This window comes from Chelonoidis abingdonii, chromosome 25 (assembly GCF_003597395.2).
Source record: "Chelonoidis abingdonii isolate Lonesome George chromosome 25, CheloAbing_2.0, whole genome shotgun sequence".
Classification (NCBI taxonomy): Eukaryota; Metazoa; Chordata; order Testudines; family Testudinidae; genus Chelonoidis; species Chelonoidis abingdonii.
In genome coordinates, this window is record NC_133793.1 from 13,281,524 (window position 1) to 13,303,141 (window position 21,618).

The window sequence follows — 21,618 nt, forward strand, 5'->3', positions numbered from 1 at the left end:
AACACAAGGCAGAGGCACCGCTGTCGCCCCATAGGCCTCTGCCCCAGGTCAGTCCTGCTTGAGTTCTCAGGGTGAACATACTGGTTCATCTGCACAGAGGGGACTTTCCTCTCTGGTTTGCAGTTTCCACCCATACCCTGCTTCTGCAGCAAGCCAGGCAATGCACCGAGGGGTCATTTAAAACACTAGATCAAAATAATGGATTCATCATTTGCACTTGACTCCCAAGGATGGGAGGGATGGACCGGGGGAAGGGGGGTTGTATTTTCCTTTTCCCTTCACAAGGAAAAACTGAGGAAGTGGGGAGGGGGAAGCTTAACATTTGACAGGAGCCGTCTGACCTGCCCCTGTTCGGGATGTCAATGGCATTGAGAGGTAACAAGCTCTGCAGCCAATGACATGAGGGCTGGTCTGCTGCCAAGACAAACCTGCCTTAGACCAAAACAAGGTACCTCATCACTGCGGGTCTCCCAAAGGACCCAAGTGTTAATGGGGAGTAATATTTATCTAGCAAACTGCTGGTGTTGCTGATAAGGATTAATCAGCTTTAAAGGAAAAAATAGCATGCGCTAACAGGGCCATTTGGGTAAATATTTTCAGTGCTGGTCCTTATCTGTCAGGAGGTGATGGTGAGGGAAAAGAAAAGAAGATTAAATTTGGGTATATCCACTATTGCTGGAATAGCTTATTGGACCTGAGCATTTCGGTCTTACTGAGCAAACACTTGCTTAGTGTTCCCGGCTGATAGCAGGTGCAGGAAGTTTTATCACTGCTTGCATATCCTAGCAAATATTTTTCAAGTGCCCGCGAAGTCTTTTGTAGCTTTGCACATATGCACACACACTCCCACGCCCGGGACCTGTTTCTACAAGATGGGATGCTGGAGGTGGTTTCCCGAGAATGCCAGAGAGCCAGGAGTGCTAGCAGGACAACCAGGCTATTAGGCAAATCAGGAAAGTTGCGGGAGACTCAGTTGGTATGTCTACATTGCAGCAGGGAGCAAGCCTCCCAGACAGGGGACAGACTCACACTAGCAGGGTGCAAACTACTATGCTAAGAAGAGCGGGGTGGATGTTGCTGCTCAGACTGCGGCTTGGACTGTCAAGCCCCCTGACTCCAGAAACTTGAGTGGGTCTGTCTAGAGTGTTTGGTTGGGTTGTTAACTGATTGCCAGTTATCTAACTGGACTGTAGACACCAGTATAGACCAATGTAGGCATTTTTTCCAGTACACAAATATTTATTCCTGTTCACCATTAAATGTAGCCTATAATCCCTATTCATAGTCACCCTAGGGCCTAGGAGTCCCAGTAATTGTGCTATCTTCCTAAAGAAAAGGGAACACTGTGTCATTACAATTGGCAGAGTGGCAAATGCTGAGTTTTCTATTGTGCTAAGTATGAATCACTTTGAACACCACTGAAATGCAGCCACCTCTGGGCAGGAACATGGTAGCAGCTTCACGCTACACAGCAATGCTGCACAATTCTGCACAGAAGAATCATATATCAAATTAAAACCACAGGGGGAATTTGGTCACAACTACCAAGTTAACACTAGTGTCTTGCAAAAAAAAGAAAAAAAAGGTGCCATGGAATTTATAATATTCTGGACTTCAGTTTTAAGCCTCATCTGGAAGATGCACTCTCTAGCTACACAGCGCCTCCCACCTGTGGCACTGACTTGAGAGACAAACACTGCCTATTTAATCATGAAGCACTGGGCATTTTCCTTGATGCTCTCCTAGCCACGCATTGGCCAGATTTAAAGCTGTTTAGCAAATCCATGCTGATACAGCGTAGCTCCAGGTGGTATATCAGTTGGCATATTTAGCTTCTGGGGAGGAAGTCATAGCAAAAGTACAGGGCTAAGTGTCCAATGCAGCATACTGTATTTTCTTATTAATATCAATGGGATCTTGTCTGTTAAAATCCAATCTTCTTAAGCACATAATTTTCCCAAAGTCAGAATCTATTAGTAAAATCTCAGTTCCTGTGACAAGATAACAGAATTCTCAAATTAAATAGGGTTTCCACAATTACAGACTTCCCCCTTTCTTCTCCAGTATTAACACCATAAATGTTGCTGTCAGACAAGATAAAATCTGAATTCCACTCTGACAAGGCAAAATGTTATCAGAGATCAGTTAATTACACAGGGGAGTTGAGCTCTCTCAAATAAACCCCTGTAGGTTACTATGCTGTCTCCTCACCATCTTTTCCCAGGGCCTGTAGGTGTGCTCAGCTCAGCTCACTTTACCTTACCCTTCAAACAGGACAGGATAATGGACTCCATCTCATTAGCTGTGCCTGATGTTTTGCATAAGCCACCCTCTGCAGCCAAGCAAAATGAAGGCAGATGAGGTTGATGGTGCCTGAATGAAGCAGACTGGGAAAAGACTCAATAGTTACCTGCAGGAACTTCTTGCAAGTTGACCAAATAAAACACATTGCTTTATTCCACATGCCCCAGGAATTAATTGCATTGTGTTCCATGACTCAGTGAAGAGCCATAACAAGAAATAGAAAACCAGCTTGGAGGAATCTCTGCTCTTGGAGCTTTGTGGTGTCGATGACTCAGAGGGCTGCTTTTCCATGGGCGACGTTCCTCAGTCAGATTTCCCCTACATCCCATCAAGGAGAGTCTTTGGGTCTTGGAGAGTGTGTACCAAACACCAAGGAACTCAGTGGAAAAAGACGTCCATTGATGTCAATGGGGTTTAGATTAGGCCCAATTTGAATATGTTCTGGTGCAACAGGATAACTCAGTATGTGGTGAGTTCATAGAACGATGATACTTCAGTCCCACTTAAACTTTCCAACTCATCTGGGGCTTAAGTGGTGCATAGGCCTCTGCACAGGGCTGAGTTTCACCCCTAATAGTAATGGGATGAGTGCAGCTGGTAAGAAGTCTAAATAAATTCCCAAGAACCAACCTCCAGCTGCTAAACCCCCTGTAACAATTGTGCCTCCACCACCTTCTCTAAGCATCTAGTTCACCCTGTGCAGTCCAGAATGCTTCCCCAATGTCTCGCTCAGACTTTTCCTTCTGGAGCGTCAGATCGTTTCTCCTAATCCTCTCTCTAAAGATTCTAATTCCCTCTCTTTCTATGGTTACCTTAAAACATGTTCATGCCTCCCTGAGTCTTCTTACAAGATTGCAGAGTTTAGCTCCTGCTGTCAGTTCTCATAGGCGCTCTCCTCCATTTGCTCTATATAGATTTGTCCTTCTTTAGATCTGTCTTTGGCTGGGCACCCAAACTACACGGAGGCCCAGATCCTTGGCTGGTATAAGTCGGTATAGCACCAATGAAGCTATGCAGATTTACACCAGCTGAGGATCCGGGCTATGTGCACCAAAGCTATGCAGAAAGTTCCTCTGCCTCATAGTTCCTCTATATCTCCATTAGCTCTGTCTGTTTTAGAGTCTTCTTCTGTCCTGCTGGTGCATACAGTCCTGCTGGTAACACCAATCTATTCTAACAAAGAAGCAAATGCACAATGACATCTCCTATGCAAAGAGCTGTCATAAAGCATGGCTGGCAGACCAAGTGGTGTAAATGCTCTTTCGATTAAGTGCCTCTTTGAGGTAAGTTGATGATGCTCCATTAGGCTGATGTGATAGACTTCTAGTTTGACACGATCAGTGGGGAGAAGGATTCATTGCCAGAGTAGGCAATGTTATGGTCTCGACTGTCATGTTCCCTTGGAGTTATCCATTCTCTGGACGGATAAACTGCATCAGTGTGCTGCTCCAGCGAGTAACAGTCTACCCTCAATCACTGACTGTAAGTTACGCTTTTCTAACTCACTCTCTATGCTACCCTCAGCAGGCCTCATAACGCTCAGCTGCTCTGCGCCTGCATCCCTTCCCCGCTTGGTCCTGAATCTCTCCTACTCCTCTGCGGCTTTGGCAACTGGTATGGAAGCCTATTGAACCCCGCACCTTGAGAACAATGTCCACAATCTCGTGTCCCGTGATGGATTCACTGAAGAGATAACAAGGTGATGCCACCTGGATGAATCTGGAACATCCCCTATCACAGCAAGTTTGGTCCACCGTCATGTCCCAGAAAGAGTCAGTAGCACAGTAGGTATGTTATGTGTGGATGTATCTAGCATATTAAGTAGCACAAGAGTTTGAGCCATTTAGCCACAACTGGAACATCCACCAACAGAGCAAGTGGGTGCTACCTGGGAGTTCCTGTTTGACAGCACAATATGTATGTTTGACCCCATAGTATCTAGTTCAGGTAGGTGTTATCGAGCAAGGGAATTAACCACCAAAACCGAGTAACCTCATAAGCTTATTGCAGTAACTCTTCTCCTTTCCGACCCCATCCACTCCCTATTGATTGTCACCATCCTTGATGTCATGTCTACACTGCGGTTTAGAAACTCTCCAGGAAAAAGTGAGTTTGGGGCAGATTCTCAGCTTCTGTAAATTGTCCTAGCTCTACTGAAGTCAATTTACACCAGCTGTGGGTCTGCCTTCATGTCTTTCCAGTTGTCCAGCTTTTAAAAATAAAAAAATGAAAAGCGCACGATGGGACATAATAAATAATGTGACTAAACCCTCAGTTAATAAAATGAAGGTGAGCCTAATTAATTAAGCACACACTGGGATCCCAACAGGGACATATGTGATGACTTTGAGAGAAGTCACACCTGTCAGTATCCCTGTTAGAATGCAATTTTGTTGGAATTAGGTTTCACATTGGGGCGAGCCTTCAGCTGCATGCATGGATCCCTGTCCAATCTCAACCCCAGCCAGCTCAAGCCAGACAAGGATTTAAGATTCTTGTTATTTAAAGGGGATTGGATGCATCAGGATGAACAACCCCTGTACCCTGCTATTAGCTATATTGCTTTCACTCGTGATGGGAGACAGCTACTGTCACGCCTGCTGAGACAGCAGAAGAGCTGCATCCATCACCAATCTGTTAGGGCTGCACCCTGGGAAACACCATGTTGCTGCCTGATTGCTCTTCCCCTTAACAAGCAGCAGGAAATGGGAGAATGAGACTGGAATACGTACAGTGTATATTGCTTGCGTTGTGCAGCTGAGGTTCGTCAATGGGCTGTTTTGTGGTGCCTCTGTCACAGCTACTCACGCCGGTGCTTGGTATATTGTTTGCTTTTTTAGCGAAGGTTAAAATGTAACCGTTTCCTCTGTCCTTGGTAGACTAAGACGCAATCGCTCCTGCGATTAACAAGCCCCGGGCAAATGCCATATTGGCTATGCAGGCTTGACACTTTGACTGGTGGGTTACTCCAAGGAATACGTGTAAAATGATCAATCCTACTTTAGAACAATGGAATTGACGCTGATTAATTAGACATAATGATAGAGTTCCTAGCTTAATTGCAGAGGATGATACTGATGAAGTAATGCAAAACAAATGAGGATTTAATTTGCTCATAGAAAGCTAAAGAGGTAAGATTGAAGAGGGAGGCTGGGGGCATCCTATCCAAATCCCAGGCCAGGGCTTGGGAACAATCAATCAAAGAAGGAACTGATGCTACAGAATCCACCCCATATTTTACACTAACTGCAGTACCCACTGAAATGAAATTTTTGGACAGGAAAATATTCTAAGAGTGAGGAGTACTTCTGGGTGCCCATCTGGAGACACCTTAAAGGGGGCCACATTTTCTGAATGTGCTGGACACTTGCTTTCTGACAATCAGTCCTTTTAGGGAGTCTCAACTTGACACACCCAAAATTAAAGCACCCAACATGACTGGCTACTTTTGAAAACCTTGGCCTGGACATTTAGCTCATGCAGTGCAGACCTGATCAATAAAGCTCACCGGTTTGAGGACACCATTTGTGTAGATCGAATGAGGCGACAGAGCAGCTTGACACATGGCCATGACACTAAGCCGAACTCCCCAACACTTGCAGAAAATGCCACAAGAGGTGACGGGCATGGACAGCCCCCAGTGTTATCCTGCCATTGGCTCAATACCAACTGAGAGGGAACTGTGTAGGCAGAGCAGAACAATGGTGGGGCTGTTACTTCTGGGATTAGGGTTCTTTTCTCTACCAGTGGCGTCTGGGAAACATTGCCTGCAAGTGCATTGGTAAGGAGCATGAGCCACCGAGGTGTCACCTGTGAAGCATTACCTTCCCCTGCTATCTTGGGCAAGGAACGTCCTGCCATCCATGGTGCTATGATCACATGACCATTGCCACTCAGGTGTATTGCCTATGGGGAAGATTGCTTATAGACACACACCGCACACTGCTTCAGTTGAAAACAAAGCTTTTAGGAGCTGGCAAGAGCTCGCTCTGCCTGAGGAGCACAGCAGAAATAACAGGCTCCAAGTGGTGCGTAGGTGTCTGTTTTTGCATTTCCCCTGAGGTAGACTCCCATGGGCTCTGCAGAGCCCACATGTTTTCGTAGTTGTTCCCTGGGCTACAGACCTGCAGCATATGGTGACACCCTTGTCAGTTAACTGGCAAGGCCGAGATGAATGCTGAAGGAACAGCGAGCTCTATCAGACTAGGGAGTAGTTCACATGGGGAAGTGCTGGCATCCACTTCATATGGGGCATTTCAGATGATTTGGATGAAGCAGCGGAGCAGATTCTTAAGGGAACAGTTCTGCACTGGCTGTCAGGGTGGACTTGATGGCCTGGTGAGTCTTTTCCATCTCTACATTCTATGAGGGACCTTGGCTCTGATTAGCATCCAAATGTGAGGGGACTCAGGTAAATGGTTCCTCTCAAGAGTGGGCTTTGCTGTGGAATTCTGGTAGCTTGGTTGTTCTGACTGGAAAGATGATTTTATGGGCAAGGCTCTGGAGTGGGACACAGGAGAGCATGATTCAGGACTTCGAGTGCAGAAGTGACCAGTCCAAAGTCTATTCCTCTAATGTTAACATGTCCCCATCTGTCAGAGGTGCTGTCAGGACACATTGCTTGGGAAGTGCAGTATTGCCAAACCCAAATGTTCAAAAATCATGATTGTTGCCCTCAAAAGTTTTTTTTTTAAATTTATATATATATAAATAGTGATAGCTGTTGGGTTCTTTTTATTTGCCTTTTTGGTTGCACTAGGATCACGTTTTCAGTCTTTTCTCTGCAACTACAAGGGTCAGCTGCTTCCATCTGGCAAAGCTGAAAGTCTTATGTAACATCATGCTTCCAGTAGAAAACACACAAAAAATCATGAGACAGTCAAATAGTGTGTATTGGCAACTCTGGTAGGTGCTCCAGGGCTACAGGGGATCGGTGGAGTCGATTTTATTGGAACTGGAGGTAGAGGGTCCTGTTTCAGGAGGGACTTACTTTGGTGTGTCACCAGGGGCTCCAGACTGCCTGCTGGTGACAGGCTGCTACCAGTGCAAACACCTACTAGATGTACCAGCTGTGCACAGATGTACATGGGTTGAGCCATCTGCAAAGTGCCAGGCTATCACATTTTACCAGATTGGCTTGACAAGTGGACCGGAGGTTTTGTGCGAGGAGAGGGAAGGGTCATAGGACTGCATTGTCGATGGGCCGACTAGGAACTGCCATAACAACAAACTTTCTTGGGGCATCTGGGTTCTTACCCTTTTCAGATGAAACCAAGAAAATTTGCATATATTATTTTGCATAAAAAGAAAAAAAATGTTTTTTGACCTTCATAAAAGGTTTCATCCAGGGTTAGCTTCATTTTTTATTGTGTCCTGTCCACGCCTAGTGGAGGTGATGCGACAACATTCACATATCCATTGTGTTAGTGGCCAGGGCTCCTAGGAGTGACCTTCATGGTAGCACTTCTCATCAGTTCAGGATTCAAATAGCTGCAGGCTCAGAGTGAACTTTGATGCTCTCCCAGCTCCCCATCTTTGCCCTATCTCTGATGGGCATGGTGCGGTTCTTGCACCTCTGCCCTCAATATCACACTGCAGGTAAAGAAGGGATACTGTGTGCTGCTGCTATGTGAGAGCTCCCTGGCAACATTCTCCAGTCTATCCCTGGAGGACAATTTGTCATGACTGATGTGGAAAGTGGGAAACAAAATAGCTTATTACACTTTTTATCTTCAGGGAATTCCCCCCCTCCCCCCCTGACATGAAAGCATTGGAATCATTTTGAACACAATGAAGGGAAAGTGAATTCTGAGATTGGCAGGTGTGTTGATTTGCAGCACAGGTGACTCACAACATGTCTTGACCATGTATGTTTTTATTGTTCCCTGACATCTGAAGGACTGTCTCACACCTGAAGTGCCAACGCTGTGCTGCTCTTTGCAGACATTGAAGCCAGCTTTGAAGTTATAAGAAATCCCCCAATTCTTTGAGCTCAGCTAGGCCTGCGGAAATGGCACATAAAGGAACTAAAACAACATCGCTCACGCTGAGCTGTGAGCAGGAATGGAGATAAAGGACATTGCCACAGAGAATAAAAGTATCCTTTAAGTGTGTCGTGTGTACTCTCCCTCTCCCATGCAACCCCCTTGTCCGGTTGCCAAGCCAATCTGGTAAAATGTAATAGCCTGGTGCTCTGCAGATGGCTCAATCCATGTACATCTGTACACAGTTGGCACACATAGGAGAGGTTTGCACTTGCAACTGTCAACTAGAAAATGGTAGGTACAAGCCCTTGGATTTTTCACTGGGAGAAGCAGATAGGCTAGACAGATGCAGATGAAAGTTATAGGTCAGAAGGGGCAGGTTATGGTATGTGTAACCAAGAAATGTTTCCAGATTAATATTTAAAACGAGGGAGATGAATAAAGACTGCACACCTCATCTCCACACAGACCTGCCTATCGATTCTGTTTGCTCGGTCCAACAGTCTAACATCTCAGAAGGAAAGAAGCAGCTATCGCTGATCCTGTTTCCGAGGCCCGAACTACAGTTGACAGGGGAATTTTCCCACTTCACATGTTTTTTGACATTTCAAAATGCATTTCAACATTTTCTGAATGAGAAGTTTTGTTTTCAGTTTGAAAGGACTTAAAGAGTCAAAACCAAAATGAAATATTTCAAAATTATTTAACCTGACCGGCTCTGAAAATGTTGGAGATTTTGATGTTTCACCCAGTCTTAGGATGGGAAAAAATTTCAAAGTGTCAAAAGCGCTCATGGGATGGGAAAACCATTTTCTGCCCAGCGTCTGCAATTATTCTCTCTTTTAATCTAGTCTTTACTTAAGAAAATTTGCCTGGGTGAGGATTGAGTTAAAACTGAATAAGAAATTCAGGCACCCAGTCGTCCCTGCACAGGTGATGGGTCACTCTCACTGCAATCATTGGGACTTAACTGTAACCTCAGGGAGAGACTAGGGTCCCTGAACTGGACTATTGTGATATTCATTAGTTCTATTAACTCTGCTTGGGCATTTCTATGCCTGGTGAAGGAGGCCGCTGTCCTGCTAAGAGTGATTCCCATCATAATCTGGGTTGCCCATAGGCCAAGAGGCGGGATATCAGTTTCCAACTTGTTTTAATGTTGGTTTGACAGCCAGGAAGACATTGTCTAGTGTTGGTGGGGTCACTATTTTGTTAGATATCTGTGTTCTCACTATGGTTGTTACAGGGGGTTGCCAATTGGTTTAAAGACCCTGGCAACGGGATCTCACAGGTTCAGTGTCACCAGGTAAGACTGGCAGAAATCTTGGGGGCTGGATGTTTGCTTTCGTCTGCAGCATGGGGCACGGGTCACTTGCTGGTTTTAACTAGAGTAAATGGTGGATTCTCCGTAACTTGAAGTCTTTAAATGAAGATCTAAGGACTTCAGTAACTCAATCAGAGATTCTTGGCCTACTACAGGAGTGGATGGAAGAGATTCTGTGGCCTGCAATGTGCAGGCAGTTGAACTAGACGAGCATGATGGTCCCTGATAGCCCTAAAGTCTAGGAGTCTCCCCACCATAGATGCCAACTCTGTGGGCTGGAGCAACCATGGGGAAAAAATGCTCAGCACCCACCAGCAGCCCCCCTATCAGCTCTTCCCCTGCCCCACTATGCTGATCAGTGCCTTCACCTTCCTTCTGTGCCTCCCGCCCTCCACAATCAGCTGTTTTGTGGCATGCAGGAGGCTTTTGGAGGGAAGGGGTGGAGTGAGGGCATGGCCCGCTGGTGGAAGAGGTGGGGCAGGGTTGGGAAAAGGCAGGGTAGGGGCATGGCCTTGGAGGAAGGGATGGAGTGAGTGAGGGGCCTGGGGCACAGCTGGGGGTCAAGCACCCCCCGGCACATTAGAAAGTCAGCGCCTGTACTCTGCACGTCAGCAGCCAGTGCCCTAACCACTGGACTATCCTTCTTCATCGGTATTTGATTGGAATGTCAGTACTTAAGACAGGACACCTCCTAATGCTGCAGCACTTAGACAAGAAAGAGCCATACCTTTGTTTGGAGGGACTCTGCACAATAGCGCCTTCCACAGGCATGCCTTGAAGTGCTTTGCAAACACCTGGCCTTTTATTTCATGGGCAGGTAAACTTTAGGTGCCAAGGGGTTAAATGACTTGTTTCTGACTTTCTCCTAGACACAGACGAACTTCTAGGGGCAATGTTCTAATTCTTAATTGCATTCTAGTAGTACCTAGAAGGTTCCTTTCTGCCAATGGCAACGGATATACACAATCCGAGATGAGCTTATACACAAGACATAGTAAGCACGATTTATCCCCATTTTACAGATGGGGAACTAAGCAGCTAGTAAGAAGGTCACATTGTGGCAGAAACGGATATTGAGCAGTACTCTTGTGAGTCACGGTTTAGCATCTTCACCACAAATGAATCCATCCCTCTTACTCCTCTACCCTGTGCTAATCATCAGTAGGTGTGTCCGTCCCGTTCTTTGCTCTCTGCCTCCCTCTGTGGGCACTTGTCACTAGCACTCCTAGACCTCAATCTAAAACAAGCCCACGGTGGCGTACGTATGTATACTGGGTCTTTGATGTTATTCAGTCAAATCATCCCAGGCAGCAAACTTCACATTTATGTGCAAATGAGGAGCCAGTCACACTGAACTGAAGGAAGAGAATGTTAATGAATATTCTTCTAGGCTTTAAGGAACAGATATTGCCCAATGCAGTGGAAAATTAGAATTTGTTAATAATACGTACGGTAAATTTAATGCTAAAGACCCAAGATAAATGGGGAGAGAGTTTAATTTTAGGTTACTCCATTTTTGCTGGAATGTCATTTGCTATGGTTTTTGCTTCTTCTCAGAAAGCAAGACACATTCATTAGTTCTGGCATACTGTACATCAATTATTGTTCCCAAACACTTGCAGGGGAAAGAAGTGGGTGCTGGGAGAAATTCAGAGGGAAGTATCCAGATTTCATGGTTGAGGCTATTGTTACCTATAGACCTAAGGAGACGTCTGAAAGGGAAGGTGGGATCATGACCAAAGGAAACACTAAACACAATGTTGCCACTCCCAAGGATGCATTGGACGTAGCCACAGTGAGGCTACATCTATGCCATGACCTAGGAGTGCAACTCCCAGCTTGCACAGACATACTTGTGCTAGCTTGATCAGAATGAAGAGTAGAGTAGATGCAGTAGTCTGGACAGTGTCAACAGAGGCATGGCATAACTGCTTACCTAGAGGGTTCAGACAGATCTGTACTCTGTGACTCCATTCCCTGTGCTCCCATGCCTATCCTTTCATAGATCCTCTGGCTCTTTCATAGAATATCAGGGTAGGAAGGGACCTCAGGAGGTCATCTAGTCCAAACCCATGCTTAAAGCAAAAACCATTCCCCAGACTGATTTTTGCTGCCCTAAATGGCCCCCTCAAGGATTGAGCTCACAATCCTGGGTTTAGCAGGCTAATGCTCAAACCAATGAGCCGTCCTACTATTTATGCTTACAATAGCCTGCTGAGAACAGGAACTAATATGTGTATGTGAACTGGGAGTCACACCTCTAGCTCATAGTGTAGACATAGTGGGGGAGTGGACCCTTCCTAGGCTGGATTGTGTAAAGTAGGGCTTGTCTACTCTACAAATTAATTGGACTTTATCTAATTCGACCTCGAGCCTCTGAATTAATTAAGTCGATTGTGTGTGGCCACACCATGCTCATTGCCTCGATGGAGTGCGTCCTCACTAGAAGCCCCTGCATCAATGCACAAAGTGGATGGTTTTGCCGCAATGGGGTTCCCTAATTGTGGTGGGTGATAGATGGCACGTATATCCCCATGTTGGCACCAGACCAGCTTGCCAAAGAGTACGTAATCCGAAAGGAATACTTTTCAATGGTGTTGCAAGTGCCTGTGGATCACAGGGGGCATTTCACCAACATCGATGTAGGATGATTGGGAAAGGTTCATGACTGTGCAGCTTTAGGAACTGCTGAAAAAACTGCAATCCACGACTTTCTTTTTAGATCACAAAATGAACATTGATGATGTTGAGATGCATATAGTTATCCTGGGGGACCCAGCCTACCCCTTGCTCCTGTGGCTCATGAAGCCATAACCAGCTGTCTGGACAGCAGTAAGGAACAGTTCAGCTATAGGCTCAGCAAGTGTAGAATGGTGGCTGAATGTGCTTTTGGTCATTTAAAAGGGTGCTGGAGAAGTTTACTAACAAGGTTGGACCTTAGTGAGGAAAACATCCCCATGGTTATATGTGCCTGCTGTTTGCTCCATAATATCTGTTAAAAAAAGGGGGGGAGATTTTCCACCGGGGTGAGCAGTTGAGACAGATCGCATGGCAGCCAGACACCAGGGCAATAAGAAGAGTAGAACAAGGGATGCTGCATATCCGTGAGGCTTTGAAAAGTCGTTTCAACAATGAGTCACAGTAATGTGAGCTGCTTGTCTGCATTGTGCTTTCCAAACCTTCACCTGCCTTGTATCACTGTCCCTGTAAAGCCAACCCCCAGCCCAAGCCCACTGCTTCTACTCAATACAGAACATTTATGTCTCGAATCCATTTACTTTATTTAACAAACATGAGGAAAGAGGTGAGAACAGAGAAAGAAAAAAAAAGGTAACCTTGGGGAAAACGGTTGTAAAGTTGGAATGGGAGAAACATTTTCAGCTGTGTAACATAACACTGCATTCCAGACCATCAAAGGTCTATGAACGGGCACCTTCTGTTCCTTTTATCTTCTTCCTGAGCTGAGTGAAAGGGATAATGGACTTTTCGCCCATTCCTCATGGAACGCTTGTGGGAGGGTGATTCTGTGCCAGCCAATGATGGCTGGCTGTCCACCAGGGTCTGCAGAGGGACTCTAGTCTCCTTCTTCTGTTCCTGCAGTTCAACCAGATGCCTCAACATGTCTGTTTGATCCCTCATAATCTGAAGCATCTCATCCTGTGCTGCAAGCTCTCGCTCATTGGAAGCTTTCCTGCTCTCCATGTCCATGTCTAACTTCTCGGACAGTAAAAGCAGCAGAGTCCTGTGGCACCTTATAGACTAACAGACGTATTGGAGCATGAGCTTTCGTGAGTGAATACCCACTTCGTCGGATGCAAGTGAAATCCTCAACGCTCTCAGCTCTGCGTCAGCTGTGCTAGAGGCATTCATTAGCACGGTGAACATGTCCTCCTGCATTCTCTTTCTCCTCCTCCTAATCAGTGAACGTCTGCTTTCAGGTGTAGATGACACACACATTTCCATCTGTCAGTCATGGGAAAACATAAAGGAGCCGCTGTACATGAATAAAATGTTTCCAAAGCAAGGCCGTTTTCATAAAAACACCCCAAACCCTTATTATACTAGGTGCAAGCCATAACATAATCAGAATCTGTAACCGTTCACTGCGCTGTTTTGCTGCTCCAGCCATCATGAGTGGCCTCCTCCCAGGTCATGGGTGATCAGGCTTTGAATGAAGTTTATGGCAGGCTCATGCCAGGACCAGAGGTAGCTAGTCGAACAATGGCCCTTCCCCCATAGCACCACAGGAAGTTGTTTATGAATGCGGTGTGGGGGGGAAGTTTTCACTCCCAAACTGCGGAATTTTGCATCTGGGATCCCAGTCCCCTATCAGCCACTTTTAACTACTTGCCAACCCATGCTGAGCATAGTAAAGACACATTAGTGGCTGCGTGGTTTGGCGATTCAGAATGTGGGGGCTGGGGTTGGTCTACATGCCCCTTTTTTTTCCTTGCAAGAGCACTTTTAATGAGAACTTCCCCCGTTTCCCCTAGGCGACCCTATGTGATATCAGTCTCCTGAGGGTAACAGAGGCGGAAAAGAATGAGAAGCTGCAAGCATCTGGGTATAGACCCGGTTCTTATGCTACTATGCTGTGTACTGCAGTGATGCCAGCAGAATTAATTCAGAAGTTGAGTGGGAAAGCATCCTACCATGGTGGAAGAAATATGACTGCCCTGCCCAGAACCCTTCTGCAGAGAATTGCAGAGTACCTCCATGGAAGTTTCCTGGAAATATCCATGGAGGATTCCTGGGGTATCCCGGTCCACAAAAATAGTCTTTTCAGAGGCCACCCTCTGCGTAGCTGGAGTGGCCTCTTGTAAGCATAGAACCACAGCACCTCGCTTTTTCTTCACAGTAAACATGCAATACCACCAAATATGTGTGCCTGCTAAAGTGTAACTAGACTTGGATCGTAACTGTATACTCAGCAGAGATGCCTTCCCCGGCATCACGGTCGGACACCGTGCTGTCCTGTGACCCATAGGGCTCCAGGATTAAAATATTTCCTGGCTCTTGGGGAGAATGGATGCACTGCTCAAATGTCTCCCATTATCCTCCTCCTCCTCCTCCTCATCCACCACATAATCCTCCTGGTTGTCCCTAGACTCACACACCTGTGAGGTGTCCACATTGCTTGTGGGGGTGCTGGTAGGGTCACCCCCAAGGATCGCATGCAGCTTGTTGTAGAACTGGAATATGTGGGTTTCAGCACCAGAATGACCGTTTGCCTCCCTTGCCTTCTGGTACGCTTGGCGAGGTTCTTTTATTTTCACATGGCACTGCTGTGTGTCCCTTGTGTAGCCCTTCTCCCTTATTCCACAAGTGATCTTTGCATAGATGTCAGTGTTTATTCTGCTGGATCAGAGGTCTGCTTGCACAGACTCTTCTCCCCACACAGCGATGAGATCCGTCACCTCCTGTGCAGACCAGGCTGGAGTACCTTTGGGGCATGTAGTCTCCATGATCAAGCTGGCAGGCTTCCAATGCTGATCAAACAGGAAATGAGAAATCAAAAGTTCCCGGGACCTTAGCAGGGAAGAGGCTGTTTCCTGTGTACCTGGCTGCAGTGCAGCAGAGCTCAAAATGATCTCCAGAGCAGTCACAGATGAGCATCGTGGGACACCACCTGGAGGCCAATTAAGTTGAATTACACGATGCTGCATCTGCACTACCTCACAGTTGACTCATGAAAATTAAACTAAGCGCTACGCGTCTCACAGAGGTGGATTACAGAAGTCAACATCAGAGGCAACTTAGGTTGGTGTAAAAGACCCAGTAGTGTAGACACATACATTAACAGGTTGACTTAAGGTGGCTTCTTTCAAACTACTTTTTGTACTGTAGACCAGACCTTAGATCGGGAATGGAAGGACCAAATACGCTTTACCAATGCTAGAGTACTTTGGCGGGAAACTGTGTGAGCCTTGCTGCCCCATCACTCCTGTTCCACACCACAAATAAGTGCTCCCAACATGAAATCACATTTGGGCTAGACTTGTTTCGAGCTGCACAGGAGCTCCAGCAGAGGTTTTTCATGCTAAGCAAAGAGCAAGAACTGAGCATTCATCCCTGGCTCCATTACTGTAGAAAGTGATTTGGAACTGTCAGAGGTTCTTTGAGATTCATGGGAGTTCCCCAGAGACTTTATGAGAATTTGACCTTGTGACATTCACAGCATCCACTCAGAGAAGTTAGCTAAACACGTACGAGATATCCTTCTGGAAGGTTGCAATGTAATACTACGTTATTTCTTAGAATTCAGAACCCTAACACCAAGAAACAAAAAACCAGAGAGACAAATCAGGCTGCTCCCCAAAACAGAACTCAACCCTCCTTCCTCTAGGCTGGTTCTTTGCAGACTGACGCTTCCCTGCAAGCAGGACCAGGAAACCCCTTGTATGGTTTGCAATACACCACAGACCCTCTCTCCAACACTCCCTCCCAGAAAGCCTTTGGAAATTTCACTACTTCTGAGAGTTGTGGCTGGAATGGGTTCCCAGAGAGCAGCAGAACTGCAGTAGATGACTCACCAGCTAGTCCGCCCCCTCATGGTTGAATGTGGTATAGCAGGCTCTTCTCCTTCGGCCTATCCTGATGATAGCCATGCCAGCCCTTTGGTCGCCTGCTTCTTGTCAGAGGACCAAGGCACCAGGTCCCTTGTAGTTCCCCCAGTAAAGGTATCAATGTCCCACACAGACAGTGTCCCACACAACACTCATCATCAGTCTGACATCTTCCACTCCTCCAGGCATCCTCATTCCACTCCTCTGTCCTAGTGGTGGCCCCAAGGCTTCTCCCTGGAGTCTCTCAACCAAATGTCGAAGCAAAACAAACCACATCAGTAGCAACTTCTGCGCCTCCTCACCCCCGCTTGAATCCAGCCTGGGTTCTCCCCAGCTAAACTTTCTATTTTTCTGAAGAACACTAACACTCAGGGGTTACTTCCTGGAGCCTTGACCCTAGTCTGGAGTCTCAGCACTCACCTTCCCCCTGAGGCCATCCTCTCAGGCCCACTCCAGGAATCTCCTTCACCCCTGCTCTCTTCTCCCATCAGTGCCAGTTTAAAGGTGCAAGCTCCTCCCTGAAGCTCTTCCTATCAGCCACACACTCGCTCAGCCTTTTGTGCAAACCCTCTCAGCTGGATCTAATAATTACCTAAGGCCGCTTGATCCCCAGCCCATCCAATCAGCAGGGAGGCTAGCTGAGTGTCACAGGCAACACTGAGCTTGCCTCCCTGCAAAAGGCCAGCCAGCTTGTGACGGGGTGTAAAGCTGCACTCCGGAAGGCATGGCTGACATGAACACACTGCATTAGGGGTGTTTATACAGGCCCTATCCTACCAGCTCACTTGCCTATGGCTCAGCCTCTTGGGTAAAGCAGCCTTAGAGAATGGAAATGAGCCTGTCTTCAGCTGACAGGAGCGCAACAGGAACTCATCAGCAGATGATCAAAGTTTGGAGTTCAGCTGAAAGGCCTTAAAACTTGTCTTGGAGAAGTGCTGGGCCCTGTTGATGGAATTGCATTAGCTCATTACTCTGATGGGTTATAATCAACCTGTCCAATTTTAATCCCCTCTGTAGCTGTGCTTTGGAGTCTTAAATTTCACACACACACACTTGCACACACAATCTCCCTCTTTCTCAGGGTTAATTACCTGCCTCTTTTGGATTGGCTAAGGGAACTGGCCACTAGATGATCGAGATTATTATTTATGTTACAATTATTCCCAGCAAGGCAATTTTGGTCCCTGGTGCAGGAGATATTGCTAGAGAATCTAACAAAAATTGGATACCCATCGTGCTTGGCTCTCTATAAATACAAAAGAGTTGAAGGTCAGCAGTAGACCCAGGAAAAAAACCCAGCCCTTCTGAGCACTAACATATTGTCTTCTACTACAGTGCTGCACTCAGTGGCTGCGGCCAACTTGCAAGTATCAGTGAGGGTTGTTATACCAGATGAAGTGGTTCCAGAAGCAATGAGGGACAGGTGTTCAGAAGTGTTTCCAAGAGAAGCTTCAAAGAGAGATGCAGCCCCTTGTGAATACTGTAGTGGATCCACTGGTCTGGCAGGAAGGGGATAGAACATCTCAGTGTGTAATTCCTGAGGTTTCATGACTGAAGTTTCCAAGAGGAGAAGCCAACTGATTTTACACAGAAAAAGAAGAGTGTGAAGGAGGAAGCCTGCAATTCCCCTTTGTTTCTGCTACCTAGCTACTCTTATAGGGCTTCCTATGTTCTTTCTGGCAGCCTGAGCACTTCCTGTGTCCATTGCAGAAGATCAGCTTTCAAGAACATGATGCATCTGACGAAGTCGGTTTTCACCCACAAAAGCTCATGCTCCAAAACGTCTGTAAGTCTATAAGGTGCCACAGAACTCTTTGCTGCTTTTTCAAAAGCATGGTGCTCTCAAATCCAAAGCAAAACCCTTCATTCAGCCTTGACTTTGCATCTCAAACCCCAGCTTAAACTTCACCCAGATTTGGATGCTGTCTCCTGGCTGGGGTCTCAGCCAAAGGGGTAGAAAATTTCCTGCATGTCTGTGTAACCCATTGGTGAGTGTGGTTTGTGGGACTCCCTTTGTATTCAATCCACAGGGGAATGAGACTATTACAGGCCCCAAGGGAGTGCTTTAGCTTAAGCTAAAGTAGCCCAGCATTTTAGCTCTGGAGGTCCCTGGTTCAGTCCCTGCTATGTGAGCCAAGGTGGTGACCATCACCTTTGCAGTATGTGTCTTGGCAATGCTCTTTAGAGTACCCCATTGTAAGACCCTGTCCCAGTACCACTTGTACAATCGCCAATCTGTTGTGAGTGAATCCAGTTGTTACATCCTGTGTGCTTCCAAGTCAGCTGGGGCTGAGCAGCATTTAGCTACTACTTGTAGCTTTGGGTTTATAGGGCACAATCCTAGGCTCAGGCCTCTTTTTTTACCCCCTTCCTTGGGACATGGGATGGGACTCTGCAATCCTGCTGTCTTGGACTCCAAACTCAGTATCTGAGACCTCCCTAGCCCTGGTTAACCCTTTGGGGAACAATGCGGATGGAAAGCAAGGAACACAGGCTCTGCAAAGGACTTTTTAACCACAGGCACTTCACCCTGAAAAGCACTTCAGAGCTACAGATCTTTTAAAACAACAGAAGTCCTAAGATGTTCCCTCCCCTCTGCTGGTCTCACTCCTCTGCAAGTACTGGCTCATCGGGATTTCATCTTGGCATGGTCCCTCTGTCTTCTCTCTCCTGCATGTCTGGTTTTCATTTTGTGATGGTTGCACCCGTGTTATAGGGCATTGCCCTTTCTAAGTGCAGCCTCTGTTTCCTTTTTCCATGTCCTCAGCTGGAAAGCTCCAGTCTCCTTCCTTAGTCAGGCTTTCCCCATTTGAGGGCAGGGGCAGGGACAGCTCCTTGGTTTGAGCATTGGCCTGCTAAACCTGGGGTTGTGAGCTCAATTCTTGAGGGGGCCACTTAGGGAACTGGGGTAAAAATCTGGGGATTGGTCGTGTTTTGAGCAGTAGGTTGGACTAGATCCCTTCCAACCCTAATATTCTATGATTCATAGAAAACCCCATTGTTCCAGTAGCTGAGAGTCATTTATAGCCCCAGACTGTAGCTTTGATGGCTTCTTTGTGATAGTCCTTCAACAGGATGTCACATCCTTTTGTTTGGCAGAGCACTGTCAGGAGTTCCATCCCATGGTATACTGAGGACTGTGTTGGAATCACAAGCTATCACTTTAAACCAGGAGGCAGTGGGGAGTTTCCTGGTCTTGCTTCTAAGCTAGGGGGCTTTGTAGCAAAGCCTATGAGCAGAGTCATTCTAGAAAGATCCAGCTTAAAGCAAAGCACACTGAGTTGTGCCTCTGCCTTAGGGAGCAGCTTGTTTCCTCTCTCCGTTTTGGGGCTCTTGTTGTTATCATTCTGGATTCTAAGAAATGAGTTGTGTTACATTGCATCCTTCCAGCAACAGTATTTATGCTTTTTTAATCTAATTTCTCTGCGTGTACGCTGCAAACATAACTGCAATAAGCTGCCCCCAGGTGGGTTTAGAGATCTGTTCAGAGCCTAATATAAAGCATAGTCCTTAATAGGCAATGGAGTTGACAGTTTGACACAGACATAGCTCATTCTACCACACCCATCTTGCACTGTCTGTCCCAGTCCCCATGCCTACATTGCTGAGAATAAAATATTCACAGGCCATCCCAGACTCTGGGCAATGAGACACCTGAAGCAAAATGATCGTGCTAACTTTTATCGCCAAGTGGAGACACCAACTAGTTTGAAATTGCAAAGTGGAAAATATTGGGGGTAAATTGATTAAAATTATTTATTGCAAACACGGTTTATGTGACCTTTCAAAGCCATTAGGCCAGAGATACTTAAAATGAAGGTATTTTTTTAAACCAATGAAGCAATGAAACAAAGTAAGCTCTCTCATTTTTTCTCTCTCATAGACTATTGATATCAACCTCTCTTCAGCCCTACAGCTCATAGTGGGAGTCTGTCCATATATAGATATAGCGGGCTATAGTCTGACAGGAGAGTCTCCTGGAAGCATGGCATTGAAATCCGAGGAGGCAGACACAAGCCTCATTTCTGGTGGTGCAGACCCTGAGGAAACAAAGGGGTTTGGACAGGCTAAGACAAAAAGCAGGAGCAATCTACCGGAAATCTGGCATTGAATTCATTGCTGCTAGGCTCTGTCCTGTGCTAGGCTCTGTCCTGTGCTCTCAGAACTGGAGAAAACTGGGTCATCTCAGAAGTGGACTATGTAAGGCAGAAAGGTAGGGAGAAGTTGTCCCTAATAGGGTGGGGGCAAGGTATTGGTTTGGGGGTCAGAATAATTAGGTTCCAATCCCAGTTATTCCAGGTGCCTTGTGTAAACTTCACATCTTTGCCCATGAAATGGGGATGAATAACTCTCCTCAGAGGGACAAATTACTCAGTGTCTCTTTAGTGTTCTTGCCCGATATCACACAGGGAGCAGTATTGCCACCTTCAAGAATTCAGAAATCACAAGTGAGGCTCCCCAAAACCATGAAATTTTTAAAATAAAGAACACATTTATATTGGCCTTCTGTTTTCTGAGTGCCCTTGGGTCACATTTTCAATTTTTCTCTGCAATCATAATGCTTAAAACTTTACTTGCAAAAAAAAAAAAAAAAGTAAGCCAGGAGTCTCTTATGTTCACATAACGGCAAGGGCTGGGGCTGTGAGGAATAAATCGACATCACAAGGCTCGAACAGAAATCGTGAGCACTGGCAGCACAGTGAGTCAGTGGAACAGATTTCTACCTCTGTCACTTAACTATTAAGTTAGTCATTCTTCCATGCAGAGAAGGGTTAATTAAGCTTGAAAACACCACCGAGCGACAGGTCTGTCTTTAAGAGAACCCCTCTTTTGGCCTCTTCAGCCAAAGTTTCACAGGGACAGGGAGCTGGGGAAAGCAACCCAGCGATAGATGAACTGGCTAAGGCTGTCTGTGACTCAGTTGTGTTTACTACATGCCAATCACTCTGCAAACCTTTCGCTGGCACCCTGAGATGCAGGAGCTCTCTGGGAGGCTGCTTTCCCTGCGCCAATCTGCAGGTGTCTGTCATCATTAGGACACTTTGCTTTAAAAAATAAGTCTGACAGAACTGTTTTGTTCAGGGGGCGAGGAGATGATCAGAGAGGACATTTCCCTGGCTTCCCCCAAGGACTCTTAAGTTCCCTGCCGTGCTCTGGCGCAGCATTACAAGATTGCCCTCTATGCAAATGTCAGAGTGAATAATTTAGCACCTTTTCGGTTTGTTTCTGAGACTTTTATTGGCTTTGGGAAATGCGTGTGGCAGCTGGGAGATCAGAGGCACTTTGGAGATGTCAGGCCACTCTCTTTAAAATAACAGAAAGATGCAAGTGGCGGCAGGGGGTTGTGGACCACCATGGATTTAAGGCCTAGTCTACATACTACTTTTATACCAATGTAACTGTTATGGGGGGAGGGGGTGATTTCTTTTTACTGATCTGG